The sequence below is a fragment of the Sus scrofa genome, chromosome 8 (genome assembly GCF_054392235.1).
Source record: "Sus scrofa isolate SSC_HxYL_T2T_F1_AM1 chromosome 8, Sscrofa_HxYL_maternal_Yorkshire_Landrace_v2.0, whole genome shotgun sequence".
NCBI classification, from domain to species: domain Eukaryota; kingdom Metazoa; phylum Chordata; class Mammalia; order Artiodactyla; family Suidae; genus Sus; species Sus scrofa.
Genome location: NC_139390.1, coordinates 96645288 through 96665343, shown reverse-complemented (window position 1 = coordinate 96665343; position 20056 = coordinate 96645288). Strand labels below are relative to the sequence as shown.

The 20056-nt window shown below is 35.7% G+C and overlaps 1 long non-coding RNA gene across 2 annotated transcripts in view; it reads right to left on the bottom strand.

The window, feature by feature from the left end:
• LOC106504725 (uncharacterized) overlaps positions 1-14163 on the bottom strand; it is a 58600-nt gene extending 44437 nt beyond the window's left edge. Inside the window, exons 1-2 of one of the 2 annotated variants that reach the window (XR_014812969.1) lie at positions 14102-14163; positions 12479-12890 (exon numbers count right to left, since the gene is read on the bottom strand). This is a non-coding gene — a long non-coding RNA (uncharacterized LOC106504725). Of the gene's footprint in view, positions 1-12478; positions 12891-14101 lie in introns of those variants that run through there. The other variant, XR_002346784.2, reaches the window with a different exon arrangement.
• Between the last annotated feature and the right edge of the window lie 5893 nt (positions 14164-20056).

Genomic DNA, 20056 nt, shown 5'->3' with positions numbered 1-20056 from the left:
GGAAATGAATCTGACTGGGAACCACGATGATGTTGCAGCTTCAATCCCTGGCCTCACTCAGTGGATTAAGGATCTGGCGTTGCTGCGAGTTGTGCTAGGTCACAGATGCGGCTCAGATCCTGCATTTCTGTGGCTATGCTATTGGCCTGCAGCTGTAACTCTGATTTGATCCCTAGCCTGGGAACTTCCATGTACCACAGCTGTAGCGCTAAAAAGCAAAGAGAAAAAAAAAAAAAAAAAAAGGATTCAGATTTCAGGTTGAGCAAGAGGTGAAGGGGAAGGGTGGGTTCTTAAAAGCACCTGATGATATAAGAGATTTGTTGATGACAATGAGGTTTTTAAAGTCAATCTGAAAGGTTCCTTTGTTTTAAGGAAATGGAAATAGATAAAAGATGTAATCACCGAAGAAGTGATCACAGGAGTGATCCCTAGAGTTTTAGGTGGATCACAATCAGGGTGTGCTAGATGATAAGAGAAGTCTGAGTGTCTTCTGCTATCAGATAAACATAAATAAAAGCCATGATGCAACTGGTCCTCATGGTCCCATGGCAGATATTGGTGGCAAGCTGTGAATGCTGTGGAGAGTGAGATGTGGGAATGTTGCCAGGAGCATTTAATTTCTGCTAAGGAAAAGAAGAAAGAAAAAGACCAGTATTAAAATAGAATGTGCATCCTCCTAAAACACTGAAGTAACTGAAGGGGGGAGAAAAGAGAAATTTGTAAGTACTCATATAAGTATACTCAGATAATTTTAAAAGTTTTTTGCATCTACATGAAAATATAATTAGGTGCTATAAAAAGGAAATAACCCACAAAAAGTGTTCTTAGCTACCACAAATAATTTAAGAAAAAAAAAAAAAAGAAAGAAAGAAACACTTAAAAGATAATTGACAGCCTAAATGTAACTGAAGGAAACTACAAAATATAGAGCAAAAAGTGATAAGGTCAAAAAACAAGAAAAAGTTAAACAAAATAGAAAATCAATTGAAAATTCAACTAAACAAAAAGCAAGTGAGTTCAAATGTCAGGGAAGAAGTATGGGACTGATATACAGGGGAAAAAAGAAGAAACGCTAACCATATATTTTAGTCAATTCTACCGTAGATGAAAACTAGCAATTCCTAAAGAGTCAGATAAAAAGCAGAAAAGTGAAAGCTTCTGAGACTCTCACTGGTCTCTAGAAATTAGGATGTGATATGCATAGCCTTGAATCAAAACAAACCCTTTTTGACATACCATGCTTTCCGTTATGACTTTCAAGAGCACCCTAAGGAAAAGTAGATGTGAAATACATCAATTCTTACAGGACTAATTTCAGATTATCTGAATCCTGAAAACAGATTAGAATAGTTTAGGATTCCTAGTGTCTTCATTGCTTACCAGATATTCTCTGAGTTAAGGTAATAAGATTACAGACCTCAAATCTACACCTTTTTTGTACAGTGTCCAGCATTCAGTCAAAAATAACCAAACAAAATTGTATGTCTGAAAAGAAAAGAAACAATGGAAAATACATAACTAACAGAAAATCCATATAATATACTGATTAGCCATAGGCTTTTTAATGGTTCAAAAGACTACATTCATAACTTTGACAGAGGTAGGGAGTTCCCATCATGGCTCAGCAGTAAAGAACTCAAGTAGTATCCATGCAGATGAATGTGGGTTCAATTCCTGGCCTTACTCAGTGGGTTAAGGATCCAGGGTTGCCATGAACTGTGGTATAGACCACAGATGTGGCTCAGATCTGGTGTTGCCATGGCTGTGGCGTATGCCAGGAGCTGCAGCTCTGATTTGACCCCTAGCCTGGGAACTTCCATATGTTTTGGGTATGGCTTTAAGAAGACCAAAAAAGAAAAAAAAAAAAAAGGAGGAGTAAAAACTTTGATAGAAATCGAAATAATTTTTTAAAAATCCAATGGAGAAGTTCCCTTGTGGCACAAAGGGTTAAGATTCTGGCATTGTCACTGATGTGCCCTAGGTCATTGCTGTGCTATGAGTTTGATCTCTGGCCCAGAAACTTTCACATGCTGTGGGCATGGCCAAAAAAATGCACCAAATGGAATGTTAAACATGAAAACTAAAACTAAGGAGTTCCTATTGTGGTGCAACTGGATCGGTGGTCTAAATGCAGCAGCAGGACACAGGTTCAATCCCCCACCCAGCATGGTGAATTAAAGGATACAATGTTACCATAGGTCACAACTGTGGCTTGGATCTGATCCCTGGCCCAGGAACTCCATATGCTGCAGCGAACAATAAAAAAAAACAAAACAAAACAAAAAAAAAAAAACAAAAAAAAAAAACAAAAAACTACATAATATCTAAATGAATAAAATAATACTTCTTTTAAAACTAAAAATCAAAACACTCAATCGATGGGTTTAGTGACTGATTATATATCAATAAATTGGAAGCATAAATTGGGAGATGACGAAGAAAATACCCAAAACGAAAATCATGGAAATATAAAATAAGAAAGAAAGAGAAAAAAGATATAAAAGTGCGATCATAAATGCACTTAGTATTACCACCGGGAAGAAAAGAGAGAGCTGAGAATCATATATAAAGTGATATTTTGCTATGCCTTTAAGTGGCTAAAGAAGCACAATAAATTCCAAGCAAGTTAAATACCCCTGTCCACCCCAAATTCCCAAAACCCAAAAAACTATGCCTTGGCACATCAGAGTTAAACTACTGAAAATAAAAATAAAAGAGTAGATAATAAAAACTGCAAAAAAAAAAAAAAGTTGTATTATCTTCAAAGGAGAAGTAATACTAAGGTTGAGAGTTGATTCTTAACAAAATTGAAAAAAAAGCAGAAGATAATGGAATTATATTCTCAAAATGTTGGAAGGAAGAAAAAAAAGCTTCACTGTTGAATTCAATAACCAGAGAAAAGTAACTTTCCAAAGTAGAAGTAAAATAAAATCATTTTCAGACTGCAAAAACTAAGAAAAATATGTCACCAATAAACTCACATTAAAAGACATACAAAAGACTATCTTCAAGCCAAAAGTAATCATCCAGATTCAACATAGAGTTAGAAACAACAAAAAGAATAAATATATGGATTAATCTAAATAAATATATGCCATATAACTCCATATTTGAAATGTATTATGTGGTTTAAAATATACATAGTTAACACATGAAAAATAAAAATTTTAAAGAGATGTAAAGTGTTTTAAATGTCCATGCTTTTACTGAGAATTTATATTAAGGCTAACAGATCCAATATGATTTGTAAACTACTAACTGAATAGTAAAATAGTGAATATTTAACAAGCTAGTTAATACGGAAAAATGAGTAAAAATGTTATACTGTTTCAAAATAAGATGCATTAAAAGGAAAAGCAGAATGGGAGAATAAAAAAAGCAGCAAATAAAACGACAGATTTAAACCCCAATAATTATATAATTACTTACAATATGAAGGAGCTAATGTTTCATTTAGAAGATGATTATCAAACAGGCTTAAAAAAAACTGAATGAATGTATTTTTAAAATATAAGAATGTAGGAAAGTTGAAAGTCAAAGGGTGAAAAAAATAAATGACAAACTTTCCAAAAGAAAACTGCTAGCACTGTTAATAACATACAAAGTAGATTCTAAGATGAAAAGTATCTTCTATATTGATCAAGGTTAAAATTACTGGGAACATATAATTCTAAACTTCTATGTACCTGGCAATATAACCTGCTATAATATGCACATAGTAGTATCAAAATGCATAAAGCAAAAATTAATTGCAACAAAAAGAGAATTAAGAAAAATCATCTTTATGGGAGGATTTTTTTTAAACTCTCTTTCCTCAGGTAACTGACTGGACAAGCTGACAAAATGGACAAAAAGATTTGATCAATAAATAAACAAAACTGAATAATTTATTGACATATGCAAACATCTCAACAGAAGATCACAGAATACACTCTTCAAATCTTTACAGGATATTTACTAAACTTGAGGATATGCCTGGACATATCCTAGAGTTGATAAAGGGTTAAAGTTATACAGAGTATATTCTTAGAACGTAATGTAAACATAGAAAAAAGATAAAGAAATACCTATGTGTTTGGAAATACAGCAACATATATTTTTTAAAAAACCAGTAGGTCAAAGAAAACATTACAATTAAAAATAGAAAACATTTTGATGTGAATGATTATGAAAGTGCAATATGTCAAAACATGTATGATACAGCTAAACCATGTTTATAGGAAATTTACAGATTTGAATATAAGAAGAAAAAAAGCTGAAAATCAGGGCTCTAAACATCCATCTCAAGAAATCTGAAAAGGAGCAATCAGTTACCCTAAAAAAGTAGAAGAAGGTAAATTTTAAAAATTAAGGAGTTCCCTTCGTGGCTCAGTGGTTAAAAAACCTGACTAGGATCCATGGGGATGCAGGTTCAATCCCTGGCCTCGCTTAGTGGGTTAAGGATCCAGTGTTGCTGTGGCTGTGGTGTGGGCTGGCAGCTGCAGCCCCAAATCAACCCCTAGCCTGGGAACATCCATATGTCACAGATACAGCCCTAAAAACAAAACAAAACAAAACAAACAAACAAAAAATTAAAAGCATAAAACAATGAAAGAGAAAAATAGAGTACAATAGAAACCATCAACAGTCAGAGTAGATTCTTATCTAGTATTATTATAACCAAAGACCAGTAAAATGTATTAATTCATGGAAAGACTGGTACAGAAATATTTATGGATAGAATAAAAGAGAAGAGGGGGTATTTTATGGACTCTATCAATGTTAAAAATTTCATAAGCTGGAAACACAAATAAATCAAACTTGATGCCAAAAAAAAAAGAGAAAACCTAGATTAAACGGACAGATTCCTAGAAAAACAAGAAAAAACTTGAAGTAGACACAAGTACAGACAGAAAAAGTGAAATGCCCTGTGCCAAGAAAGATAATTGGATCTGCAATTAAAATTAATTTCTCTATATTAATAGTTAAGTAGCACCTAGATTTATAAAAAGAAAAAATAAAACTGTACATAGAATCAAAACACTTAGGAACTTGGGAGTTCCCACCATGGCTCAGCAAAAATGAATCTGATTAGCATCCATAAGACACAGGTTTGATGCCTGACCTTGCTCAGTGGGTTAAGGATCCAGCATGGCAGGGAGCTGTGCTATAGGTCGCAGACACGGCTCAGATCTGGCGTTGCTGTGGCTGTGGTGCAGGCCAGAGCTTACAGCTCTGATTTGACCCCTAGCCTGGGAACTTCCATATGCCAAGGGTGTGGCCCTAAAAAAATCTAGGAACCCACAGCATTGTAAATTAACTATACTTCAAAAAAATCTAGGAATGAATCAAACTACTAGAAATAAATACACAAAAATTTGTATTAGCTCTGTGTAGAAAACCATAAAACATAATTGTGAAATTTAAAAAGGGACTAAGTAAATCTGGGGATATTCATATGCTTGGGTGATGAGACTCAGCATTGTCATTTCTAGTTCTCCTCAATGTGTTCTATAGATTCAGTACAGCTCCAAGGGTAAAATCCTTTATTTATTTATTTTTTGTTAAAAATATGTATGCAATGCAACAGGTCAAAAAACAAGAGCACTCTCATAGTGCGCTCTTATAAGAAGGACTTAGAATAACATTATGAGGACACATTATAAAGCTACAGTGATTAAAAGAATATGCTATTGATGCAAGGATAAAAAAATAATCACTGGTAGTAAACAGATAATCCAATAATAGACCCATACTTATAGAAACACTGGATTTATCATAGGACTGGCACCACAGAGCAGTGTGGAAAGGAAGCTCTTTCCCCAATGTGCTGAGTCAATTGGATATCTATACAGGAATAAAATAAAAATTAAGATATACTTTACATCAAACATAATAACGTTGATGGACTGTAGATTTAAAAGTGAAATGGTAAGGAGTTCCCATTGTGGCTCAGTGGTTAATGAATCGGACTAGGAACCATGAGGTTGCGGGTTCGATCCCTGGCCTTGCCCAGTGGGTTAAGGACCTGGTGTTGCCATGAGCTGTGGTATAGGTTGCAGACTGGCTCAGATCCCACGCTCCTGTGGCTCTGGCATAGCCCAGTGGCTACAGCTCCGATTTGACCCCTAGCCTAGGAACCTCCATATGCCACGGGAGCAGCCCAAGACATTGCAAAAAAAAGACCAAAAAAAAAAAAAAAAGTGAAATGGTAAGTAATGCTTCTAAAACTAATATAGGATGTTTTCATGGTATGAAAGAAAAAAAATTTTCAGGACAAAAAAGTATTAATCATGGAAGGAAAAACTTGATAAATTTGACATTATAGTGAATAATTCCTTTTCATCAAAATAGACCATTAAGAGTGTGAAAAAGGAAGCTTCAGCATGGGAGATATTGTCAACTTACACAACTAAAAAAAGATGAATCCATAATACATAAAAATCCTTGAAAAAATAAAAGTATGCAAAGTAATTTTTTTTGAAAAGCAAATGAGTTAGTCATCAAATGACCAATAAATGCAGAGAAAACTACTGAAATTCACTCAGAAACAGGGAAATGAAAATTAAAACTGATATAGCACAAACCCCAATTTCAAGTTTTGAAAATATATGGAACCATAGATATTCTAATGCACTACTGGAGGGAACATAATGGCAGTCCCTGATTTATGATGGTTCAATTAAGGTTTTTCTACTTTACAATACTGCCAAAACAATATGCATTAAGTAGAAACCATGCATTAATTTTTTTTTTTTTTTTTTTTTTTTAGGGCTATACCCGTGGTATTTGGAAGTTCCCAGGCTAGAGTCAAATCAGAGATACAGCTGCTGGCCTACCCCACAGCCACAGCAACACCAGATCCCTGAACCACTGAGTGAGGCCAGGGATGGAACTTGCATCCACATGGATACTAGTCGGGTTCATTTCCACTGTGCCACAACGGGAACTCCTTAGAAACCATACAATAAATTTTAATTTTGATCTTTTCCTGGGATGGCCACATGCAGTACCATACTCTCTCTTGATGCTGGGTAGCAACAGCTCCCAGTCAGCCACGCATTTATGAAGGTACACAACTATAACAGGGAAGAACAAATCTGACTCCATACAGGACCTGTTTCTTTTACTTTAATCTTTGTATTCTATTACTTTTGGTTCAAGTTAAGAATGTTGCCTATAGCCTGAAATATATAGTATTAGAATACAAGAGGCCGAAGACCGAGAAACATGAGATTTCAAGCAAGTTAACTGACTAGCAGAGGGGCCAGAAGCACAGAGTGCAGAGGAGACTCAGGCTTCCCACTGCAAAGGCAAGGAGAACTTCTTATATATGTAAGGAGCAGGGGTCTCAGTCATGTACTGATAAGGAAGTAGGGTAAGGAATAGGGAAAATAGGAAAAGGAAGGTATTGTTAAAATTCAACAGTTTCTCCAGCTATGTTTATCTTGAGGCTTTGAGGTTCATGAGGCTGTCTTTGTTCCAAGGCCATCAACCTGGAGAACGTCTAATTATAAATCCCTTCTGCATCAGCTCATCTGGTGTTTCTGTATTTCAGTTCCTTTCCATTTTACATTTACCACCTAACACATAGCAAGGCTCTTACCTTTAAGGGTGTGACACTTTTCCATTTATATAGAGATAAAAAGTAGAACAGAGAATAAACTTTGTCTTCTTGGAGGTGTACAGGAACATCATGACCTGACCTATGGGGACAGCTGCAGGAATGGAGGATCCTGACACCCTGAGGTCTACAGCAGCCAACCATACCTCTCCCTCACCCTGCCTTTAAAACAGCTTTGCTGAAACCCTTCAGGGAATTCGGGATTTTTGAGCAGGGCCACTCCTTGCATGGCCCTGTAATAAACCTATCACTGCTCCAAACTCCAACGTTTCAGTTTGTCTGGCCTCATTGTGTATCAGGCACATGACCTTGTGTTTGGTAACACAACCAAAACACTTATAACCATTCTGTATCCATACAACCATTCCTTTTTAAACTTTTAGTACAGTATTCAGGAACCACACTTTGCTCTAAAACAGGCTTTGCATTAGATGGTTTTGCCCAGCTGTAGGCTAATATAAGTGTTCTGAGAACATTTAAGGTAGGTGAGGCTAAGCACTGATGTTGGCTAAGTCAAGTGCATTTCTGACTCATATTTTCAACTTATAATGGATATATCATAACATAACCCTATCATAAGTCAAGAAAGAGCTGTACATTGATACAAACACTCTGGAAATAATGTGTGGCATTATATACTATTTGGCATTATATAAATTTGAATATATACAAAACCAATCACACAGCAATTCAACTCCATGGTATGTACCCAAATAAAATGTATGCACATTGGCACCAGGAAAAATGTAACATTATCATTCCAAGTAGCCACACAGACACGAACACACACAATGGATAAACAGATTGTGGTACATTCATTTAACTGACATAATACTAAAATTTTTTAAAAACTACATTTACACTTAATCTGTAATGATGTCACAAGTATGATGTTTAGGAAAGGAAATCAGGCACACAAAGAATATATACTGCTTTCTTTTAATTTACATATATTTCAAACACAGGTACAGATAAATTATATTATTTGAAGTTATATAATATAAAGTTACAACAGTAGTTATCTATGCAGAGTAGGAATTGTAGTTTTGGGGAAGAAATGTGAGGGGATCTTGTTCTATTTCTTTCTCTGTGTCATACTGATAGGTGTGTTTATTTTGTGATAATTACTGTGCTGTACACTTGTGTCTGTACACATTTCTTTAAAATGATAATAAAAATAAAAGGAGACAAATAGTGAGAAAATGTGATAAAAAGATTAGTTGTGCTGGTCTAATATGTGACAAACAGTATGAGGGAAAGAGAGAACAAATAGAGTAACTCTCCCAGCTCAGGTGTAGATCATAAGTAGATCAGAGCTAAGCAGCTATCACACCGAGAACACTGATGAAGCACCAAGCAGGATATTAAAAAAAAAAAAGACCTACTACCATTCTTTGGAACCTTCTGAAAACAGGCCATCTACAAAGCAAAGAATCAGACCTCCCCAGGACTTCTCACTGATGACTCTTGATGTTAATAGAAGTAATGACTTTAAAGTTTTCAGAAAAAAATGATACTCAATCTAAATTTAATATTCAGGCCAGCATCTGGCAAATGTGACAATGAAACCATTATGTAGCATACAGACATGACGTCATCAAATTCCATCAGTTAGTTCAAACTTGAAAATATCTATTTCACAAAAATTATGGTGGAAAATGGGAAGGAGATAAATGAAATTCAAGAACATTTCTCTTGGGAGTTCCCATCATGGCTCAGTTGTTAATGAACGCTACTAGTAACCATTAGGTTGTGACTTCGATCCTTGGCCTCGCTCAGTGGGTTAAGGATCTAGTGTTTCCATGAGCCGTGGTGTAGGTCTCAGATGCGGCTCAGATCCCACATTGCTGTGGCTGTGGAGCAGGCCAGCAGCTACAGCTCCAATTAGATCCCTAGCCTGGGATCCTCCGTATGCCATGGGTGTGGCCCTAAAAAGAACGTTTCTCTCAAGATTGAAAGAAGAAAGAAAAAGAGAACAGAGAGGGAGGGAAGGGGGAGGGTAGAATGGTGTCAGTCTGAGAGATGTGTCCTCGTAATAAAAGACTCCAGATTAAAGTTCTCTACCAGTGGAATCTCTACCAGAGAACATGTTCAAAAACCTAAAGTTTTCATCCCATATATAACTAGAGTAAGGAAAGTAGCATTTGTCATCATAAAGAGAGCATTTTCTTGTTTATCCAAAAATATAAAAGGAAATTATAAACTCCAAAACATAACTTACTCTATAATAAAGCTAAGACACTATTTTGAAGCAAATTGAAATAGAGCAAAACAAAAACAGTCATACTATGAACATTCTCTTCTGAGTGGTACAAAAGCCCTGATGTTGAATATGTAAAAACAACAATAGTAACAATTGCCACCCTCATTTATCGAAAACCAACTATTTACCAGGTACTATTATTCTAAAATCTTCTCATGGCATGAATTATTTGATTCTCTACATAGTCCTATGAAGCAGGTCCTATTTCACATTATATGAACAACATAAATGTAATAACATGAATAAATAACAAAGAAACTAATGAACAGAGTTTATGTAATTTTTTCAAAGTTATATTCCTTAGTGCTGGATCTAAGATTTTAATGTAGATAGGTTGGATCTAAAACTTGAGCTTTTAATTACTCTGTTTTTATGTCTTCTGCAAAAATATTCCACAGGCATTCTTGTTTTTAAATTAACCAATGTTAACTGAAAACAACTGAGATAAATGGATTAAGATTAATGCTAATTTTAATCTATGAAGCCAGTTAATCATGATTATTTGGGGGAGGCCCCATTTTTTCTCTTATTGGGCTGGCTCTCTCTTTTGTCTCTCCCCCTCATCCACCCCTACCTCTTGCTATATTAATAACTTAATAACCTGGTCATAACCTGGTGAATAATCATACATATTCCCGCATGTTCTTATAATCATATGCCATTTCATCAGGACACGTTTCAATACACAAATACAAATAAATTCCTGCAACCAGATGTTGTTTCGTGTCTCCATTACTCTCTGGATTTTGGTGAGCTCTTTTTGTCTGAATACTCAGGTCTATTTTATTTATTCATTGCTTGTATTCTTATGTTCATTTTATTCCTTAAAATTAATCTAAATTTATCAAGCCAGATGTTTTTCCCTCTTTTTATATTGCTAAAAGACACTTAAAGAAATTTCTTTCAACTTGTTTGCCAGGCCACTAATTTAGGCCTCAAAAGACAACCCTATCCTCCAACTGTAGAAGGGAAATGTTTCAGTATTATTCAGAATTCAGATTTTTTTTCCCCTTGCTTAACTATATGTATGTGTGAGGGTATGGATGCGTGCTGAAGCTTTGGCATTTCCTTAATTGCTGTGATTAATTTTTCCTGTTCCAATTATCAGTCTCAGGCAGCATCTTTACTGTGATGTTCTGCTTCTATGAGTGCTGAGTCTTACTCTGGCTGCCTCGTATGTGTTGGTCTGTCATGTTAGTCTCAGAGAACACTAGGCACAACCCCTCAAGGGAAAAGGAACTGCTGTCTCTCCATCAACCAACCAGTAATACAGAATCATGCAGACCACAGTCCCAGCCCCCAGTGAAGATATTTAGAAGATCGAGCACATCTATGGGACTGACTTTAAACCTTTCCACAACAGTGCCAGAACTCCGAGGGTCACATTTTTCTCAGGAGTTACATCCTTGTGATCTTCAAAAGATTCTCTGACAATGCACTCAATTTGCCTCAACCATAGGAGAGAAACTCCACATCAGTTTTCTTGGGCCAACCCTCACAAAGGCCAAAGGATTAATTCAGACTCAGCCACCTGTATTTCCTAACAGGTTTCCAATCTGAAGACAAAGATAGTTTAAGGTTAGTAACCATGGAGAAATGAGCTGTAGTGTGTCTGGCTCCTGGATGGAAACTTCTGTGTGGGAGTTTTCCAGGCCCAACCATGGGTGATAACAAAGGCCTCCCTGGTAGACCTGGTGGAAAGCTGCCCTCCCACCCCAGACTTGGAGAACAGCCAAGGCTCTGCAGTCTTTGAGGGGAGTAACAATCAAGGACTGAGCCATCTCCCTGGCTGCCCATGTCTTACTAATATCTGCATTCCTAGCCTCCTCTGAGTGGAGGCCTCCTTAGGGGAGCTGAGCTCAGCTGAGACTTCACCCAGGCATCTCTGCCAAGATCACCTTATAGGGGCAGGGGCCTTATGGGGGCAGGGGCTTTGAAGACACTTTCCTCCACTCAGATTCCATTTTGGCTTGACCACTCTGATGCCTGGCAGCACCTGCAGCTTGTGACACAGTACATGCTGTGACTTGCCGCACAGACACCCCTTCAGGAGCCTCCAACAGCCTTGGCTTCTAACACCTTTCAGTTGAACGGCTTCTGAGAAATTTCCCACAGCCTCAGGAAGCTGCCAAGGTCCGAGTTTACCCACATCCACAACGCAGCAAGTGTGCAGCAATCGGTACAAGTGCAGATGCAAAGGTCCGCCCCCAACACCACACTGAGGAGCACCTGGGAAGAGTCAACTCAGCACCTGAACTCCTTGCAAGACCAGCTGAGGCCTCTAATTTTGTTGTATGTGCTTGGCAGTTCAAGCACCCACTCAGCCCAGTCCCACTACCTTCACACCTCTGTTAGGGATCCCAGGCCACTACCCCCAGGATAGCACGAACTCAAAGTGAACCTCTAGTCCGTTTCCCACCGGACCAAAGACAAGAGTAGGCTACAGGCCTTCATTTGCCCCAGTTCACTGTTTCTATACAGTTAATTCCACTTTTATAGGCAACTATACGCAAGGCAGAAAAATCTAATCATGGTGAATTTAGTATAAAGAGTAGATGGCAGGAGAGAGGAAGTTGGGGAGAGGGGGAAGAAAAAAGGTGTGTTAATATTACCTTATATAATGACATGAAGAGATAGCAAAGGCACGGCAGAACCCGATGGAAGGCAGAGCACTGAGTCGTGAGCCCCGCGCTCCAAGAGCCGGCTTGTCCGGCTTGTCCGCTGCGAGCAGGGTGGGCGGCACTTGGCCTGCGCAGGGCGTTCCCGCGCAGCGTGGGGCGTGCGGGGCGGTCTGCTGGCGCGCTGCTCTCTGAGTCGGGGCCGAACTGGTGCTGGTCCTCAGCCAGGCCCCTGGCTGGGAGGGCCTCCAGGCCTGACCTTAAAACAACAACAACAACAACGAAACAACAAAAAAAGGCCCCTCTGGCGCCTGGGGCCAGGATCTGGTGTTGTCACTGTTGTGTCTCTGGTTACACAGTTGCTCCAAGGTTCCATGCTTGCTCAGGAAAGTCTGCATGCTGGGGGCTGTGGCCAAATAAAATAAAATAGGGCTAAAATTGATGGCAATTGAACACATTTCAATACGGATTAGATATTATATAAAAAATCGTTTTTTAAAATGGGTATTATGGTATGTAAGAAAATAGTTTTAAGAAAGACACATAAGTGTACAAAGGTGAACTATAAGGTCAACAATTTAAAATAATTCAGCCCCAAATATGTAAATAAATGTAGTATATGCAGAAAAATATTGTATTAGCTAAACCTGTATGATGACTATGACTATGCATAGCCATTTCGGTTTTTGTTTTTTTTGTATATTTGACTGTTTTTCTAATAACAATAAATAAAAACATGAATTCGTGAGATATTAATGTACAGAATATTATTTAATTATAAAAATGACTAAAATTATCATACATAACCTGCAATTAAAGAGAAAGAGGGACTCGAAGTGAATTCTATATGTTATCAATTTCATCTGTCATAAAAAGTAGTAACAAAAAAAAGTTAATCCTAATATTTCAAGAAATGCTGGTATAAAAAAATTACTTAGCATTTTGGAGAAAAACAAGAGAACCCCAAATATAGACATTTCAAAAAAAAAAAAATTACTGCTTCTACAGAGGGGTAGAAACCAAACTGTGATTCAGAAAGGGATATATGGAATGGTGTTGCTTTTTTGGAACATTTTCTATATCATTTGACTTTCACCATCTGTAATTTTTACATCAGTGATAAGTAAAATTGAATTGAGCAAATAAAAATAATGTTGACAGTCACGAATTAAATACTCTGCTTTTATTTTTCTATTAATTTTCATGAAATATATAAAGTGACTCTCATGCTATGATTTGTTTTGAATTTCACTGGTAGGTGACGATATATGCTTCAAAGATATCTCTTCTCCAGAATTCATATGAAGAGAAATAATTCACAAGTTAGGTGCAGCCTTCCACAGAGTACGGCCCATCATTACTGCCTTCCACTAGCATTTTAATCAAAAATGTTCCTTATAGCTCTATAAATACATAATATATTATTAGGAAATCATCCAAATATCAAAAATCCTGTTTTGATAACTTTTTTTTCATACTGGACTTGAAATATATACAGGGATTTAAAGTAATCATTTATTTTACGATTTGATTTTCTGTATAAAACACGTTTTTTTCAACATAACCTTGCTCTTCCATATCATGTTACAAGTATAAAGGACAGAAGTAGTGACCTACCTGAGGATGTCTGCATATAGTTCTTAAAGTTCCCAGTCATTTCAATCTTCACTGAGCTTCTCCTGGACATAGTACATGACAGTTTGGATTGTATTCCAGCACTGTGTTTTTCATGTTGCATATATGGGATTTGAATGGGGGAGAAATACTACTAGTTAAAGTATCTCCCAGTGCTCACATATCAGTTGTTCCTCAGTTTAGCTGCACTAGTTAATTCCTTGTTCTTTCGCTTGATTCATTTGAAGTAATGACAAAGTCTTCTAGTATGTGTTAGAATTGATAAAAGGATTATCGGAGTGCTCTATCTTAAATATCACTTGTCCTCTACAGCATCTTGTTTGTATAAAATAAATCCAAATTTAAATGGTTCATAAATAAATATATATAATAAATGTATATAAGTAAAGTATAGATACTTATTGATATTTAATTTATACTTCCACTAATTTATATATATTCTATCTATCTAAATGTATAATGTACATATAAGGCATTATAGAGATTCAGAATTTCATTGGAGGAAACAGTCCAAATGATGTGCATGATATGAGAAAACTGATTGGATGGTCTGCTTCAAAATTCAAAAAATACCATGTCTATTTTCGAAGGAAAGGTGTCAGGCTGAGGGTGATATCCACAAGTGATTAAGCTTTTATTTTTCCAATACTATAATATTTACTTACAAAGAAGAGCTGCTGTAGGACAATAGAAAAAAACTAGACAGAATCTGAACTTAGTCTGAATCCAAGTTATTACTATATGACCTTGGATGACTCACATACTCTCTAAAATTCACTTTTTCCATCTGTAAAATGGAGGGGAGAATAGCAACCTTACAGGGTTTCTGCAACTATCATAAGAGATAAATTACATGAAAGTTCTTTTTGTAAATTTGTCTAAAAATGTTAACTAACTTAATTTAGTGAGCTAGAGGTCATATTCTAATATACTTGACATCTACATTATTTTTCATTCCCATTTAGAATTAGGAAAAGTCATTCACTAATCATAAGGTTATTATTAAAATTTGTTTATAATTCAAAGGAGGCAAATGTTAATCAGACAAATTAAAAATGTCACAAATTAGAAATAGCAACACTTTCCTCCTGGGGTAAGTATGCATGGCATATGGGAATTTAGTGTTAGATAGATTATTTTAATAATAATGAAAGATGATTAAATTCATGTGTTCAAGTGGCCCCATTTTATCTGAGTGTGTGTACGCACATGAATACAGAAAATAAGCATTTTAAGATAATATTGTTTTCCTATTTATGTTACAATTTGTTAACGTAAATTATATTTGTCAAAGTTCAATAAAAATACAATATAAACCCAAGTTGTATTTCATTATATTACACAGATTTAGAAATATAAAGAGAATTAATATACCATCTCCTGCCTTCTATAAAATCAAAGAATATCTCTTGTGAAATATCTTTGTAAGGAAATATGTCGCCTAAAAAGATGTTCTAAAATTGATTACTCCATGTATTTTTATTTAAATAATCACAAATAGACCCTTTAAACAGAAATTACTTAAAAGTACATTCTCCCTCTGGAGCTAAAAATATATATAAAATGATATAAAATTTCTCAAAACCTTTTTTTTTTTTTGCCACTGGCAGTTTGTTTAAAATAACACATCAGCCCACAATGATTCAACATTTATTCAACGTACGGAAGTTCCCAGGCCAGGGACAGAACTTGAGCCACAGCTGCAACATACACCACAGCTCAGCAATGCCAGATCCATAACACACTGCACTGGGCCAGGCATTGAACCTGTGCCTCAGCAGTGACGAGAGCAGCTAGAGAGACAACATTGGATCCTTAACTAGCTGCACCACACTGGGAACCTCCTTGAAAATACTTTTTGCACAGTGCCCCAAGTAGATCTATTGCCTTTGTTTTCTTTTGATGTAGCCTTTTTGTTTTTTGTTCTGATAGCATCCTTCTTTTTTGGCAATGAGATGTTTCAGCTAATCTATATTTCTATATTTCCTCCTACAGCTTTTGCTGCTTTTATTTTTTTTTTTAGGGCTACATCCGTGGCATATCGAGGTTCCCAGGCTAGGGGTCGAACTGGGGCTGCAGCTGCCAACCTACACCACAGCTCACAGAAACACCAGATCTTAACCCACTGAGCAGGGCCAGGGATTGAACCCTTGTCCTCATGGATATTAGTCCAGTTCATTACCACTGAGTCACAAGGGGAAATCCTTGCTGCTCTTTTTATCAGTGAAATGTATTTAGAGAAATCATAATTTGGATGCCACGTGATGGTCACCATTTCTTGGCCTTTTTAAGAGACAGAGCCAGTAAAAGTTTAGAAATAAAACTAATGTATGTGTTCATAATGTATCTGCGATTTAAATTTCTAACACAAGATACTTGTCTAATCTGTTTTCTTTTAAACCTGTATTTTCTTTTTTACTGAAAATTTTAGTTCCAATATAAAGTTAACATTATTACTTCTTTTTTATCCAACTGTGAATAAATTAGTTTCAATGTAAAAACATCAGCATTGCTATTAAGATAAGGAAGCTGAATTGAGTTCCAATAATTCTTCGCAGTTCAACTTTTCCTACAAACATACTGCTCTGTTTTAATGGAAAAAAAAATCTAATATGTTATGAATTAACCTAAACAGAAAATACATTTTAAATCAGCTTCACTAGTTTTGATTTTTAGGAATTTTTTTACTTTCTCATCGAGGTTTTTTGGTTTTGGTTTGTTTTTTTGATTATGTAAGACTATTAAAAAGTTGCGAATTAGAACCTTGCCTTAGCTACCATCTTCTCCATTTCCACCCTTTCCGCCCATATAGATAATTGGGAAAAAATATATGGTGTTCAACATTCTTCCTTTTTCAGGGATAAGTACAGGCATATCTCAGAGATACAGCAGATTGGGTTCCAGACCACTGGAATAAAGAGAATATTGAAATAAAGCAAGTCACAGGAATTCTTTGTTTTTCCCAATCTATATATAACTATCTTTGTACTATACTGTAGTCTGTTAAGTGCAACAGTATTATGTCTAAAAAAATCAATGTATATACCTTAATTAAAAATTTATGTATTGCTAAAAAATGCTAACCATCACCTGAACCTTCGGTAAGTCATAGTAGAAACATCAGAGATCACTGATCTCAGATCACCTTAACAAATAAAATAATGAAAAAGTTTGAAACATTATGAGAAAAAAATGGCATCAATAGAATTGCTTGATGCAAGGTTGCACAAGCCTTCATTTGTAAAAAAAAAAAACCAAACTCAGTCTAAAGTGCAATAAAGAGAAAGACAAATACCATATGATATCACTTATATGTGGAATCTAAAATATGACACAAATGAATTTATCTACAAAACAGAAACAGATATAGGGGACATACTTGGGCTTGCCAAATGGGAAGGGGGTAGGAAAGGGGTGAAGAAAGAGTTTGGGATTAGCAGATGTAAACTATTATGTATGGAATGGATAAACAACAAGGTCCTACTGTATGGCATAAGGAACTCTAGTCAATATCCTGTAATAATCCATAATGGAAAGGAATATGAAAAAGAATATGACTGAATCACTTTGCTGTAGAGCAGAGATTAAGACAACATTGTAGTTCAACTTTCTTCAATAAAATATGTTATATATCATAAAACAAAGGGAAATATGTTGCTAGTCTATAATTTAGCTTGTGCATATTACCATTCTCATATTCAGGATTAATTTTTTAAGAGCAACTAAATATAATAACTATACGTAGTTATTACCATTCTAATAAGCTAAGAATATTTCCTTTTAATCTTGGGCTAGATAAGTGCATATTTGCCACAATCATATCCCCGGCAGTAAACTATGTAGCCACTGACATTTTATACAATATTTGACAATCTTCAATAGTTTTCTTTTTCTTGAACCTGCTGCATATAGAAGTTCTCGGGCTAAAGGTCAAATCGGAGCTGCAGCTGCTGGCCTACGCCACAGTCATGGCAACACCAGATCTGAGCAGCATCTACCACCTACGCCTGAGCTAGGCCAGGGATTGAACCCGCATCCTCACAGAGACAAGGCTGGGTCCTTAACCTGCTAAGCCACAATGGGGACTCCCATATTCTTCAATAAGTTAAAAAGTATTTTAAGTAGAATGAACATATGATATGAAAAAATGTATATATATTCATAAGACTTGAGAAATAATATAGCAAATGTGTGTGGGCAATACTGGGTGTTAATATGATGATTTTGCATTTTCACAGTGTTTAAAATAGCCCTTAGTAATTTTATACACCCAAGGAAACAATACTTATCTTTCTAAGACACTGATATGATCAAATTCCTTTAGAGGTAACTTTTTACCTGTTTATATTTCATTAACTCTGATAAATTCGTATTGCTTCTAAAGATGCAATTACAAGCATGGAGCACTAGGGAAAACAAAATGGTCACACCTAGGGATTAAAGATCACAGAATGTGAGTTCACTATGTGCTCTGTAGTCTCCCTATCACTTTCTGGAAGAAATAGCAAATGAAAATGAATTTTAAGATAAGCTTTAATTGGGAAAAGAATTAGTAAAGTTACAGCATAACCCTAAGCCTATGTGTTCCAAAGGGGCTTCAGTCTCCCCTGCTAAAAATACGTTTTTGATTTTATTGGAGACGGATTAGGAAATGAATATGGTTGTAAATGTCCCTGTTGTATCTTGGATTTCCTCACCTCCCCTGACTCTCTTCCTAAATAACAACATCCAGAGGACAGGAACTAAATCCTCTAGAAAGAGCCAGGGAAGTGGCAACATACAAGTGGGTTCAAGACTAGGACAATCCTTTATTACCAGGCAAAGGGTACTTTTGCCCTGGAGGATTTTGTTAAATGAATGATCATGTATGGTTTTACTTGTCATCTGGAAGAATTACAAAGTACTCACTAAAATGACCTCAATTTGTTTAATTTTTAGAGAAAATAAATCCATGTGTTTTACTATATTAAAAAGTTAAATATGACTTACCACTGCCTCAGACTGCTAAATAAAAATACTAAGTATTCATTTAAATTTATTTGATTGATAAAATGACCTTTAAAAAAACTATTATTTTCTCTATTTTAAACACTTGAGAAATATTAAGTAGTGGAGTTAGAATTCTAAGTTTTATACCACACCATTACACCACTTTACATCTTTATTCTTCATATGTAATAGACAAAAGCTATATACAAAACCATTAAAAAAGCAGATAAGCTTTGGTGATAAGTTCAGCCTTGTTTTTATTAATAGGTTTCCTCCTAAATTCTAACCAATAGCCATTACATTAAATGTTTTTTCTTGAAAATCAACTCTCTTTTAAAAAATGCCACTTGACACTGAGCCGGCAATTCAAAATTAGACAAAAGTATATAAAAATATTCATGCCCTTTTTGAAAAATGAAAGCAATAAGTAAGTCCTCTGTCAAGTGCAACTGACATATTGAGGCTTCCTCTGCACTGTGGTGGCATATAAGTTACCAATATACAAATATATCCAGTTATAAATATAGATGGCCTTTCTATGACTATATATTATTTTAGATAAGATGATACATTAAGCATGTGAAATTTAGATTTTGCAGGTGAGGAATCTAATCACCCATGGCAGCTGTCATATCTAGAGCAGCATATGAGAGGTGGGAGAAAAGTACAAGTATCAGGGAAAGGAAAGTCCTTTTAAGTATTAAGGTTTCTCCAACAGATGGCTTGATAGCTTCTTTTTCTGTATTCTACGAATTCTAATTTTCACCATAGTAAATATATTTTAATAATGCCTCATATGTCAAATTAAAATTTGTTGGAGAAATCAAATGATGGAAAGTAGGTTTACAGAATTTTAAATATAGAACTGAAACGTATTCTCTGGTTCTATGTCATACTGGAAGTTGATGGTTTGAATTGGCCTGCTGAATTTCTCTCCTATGAGATACC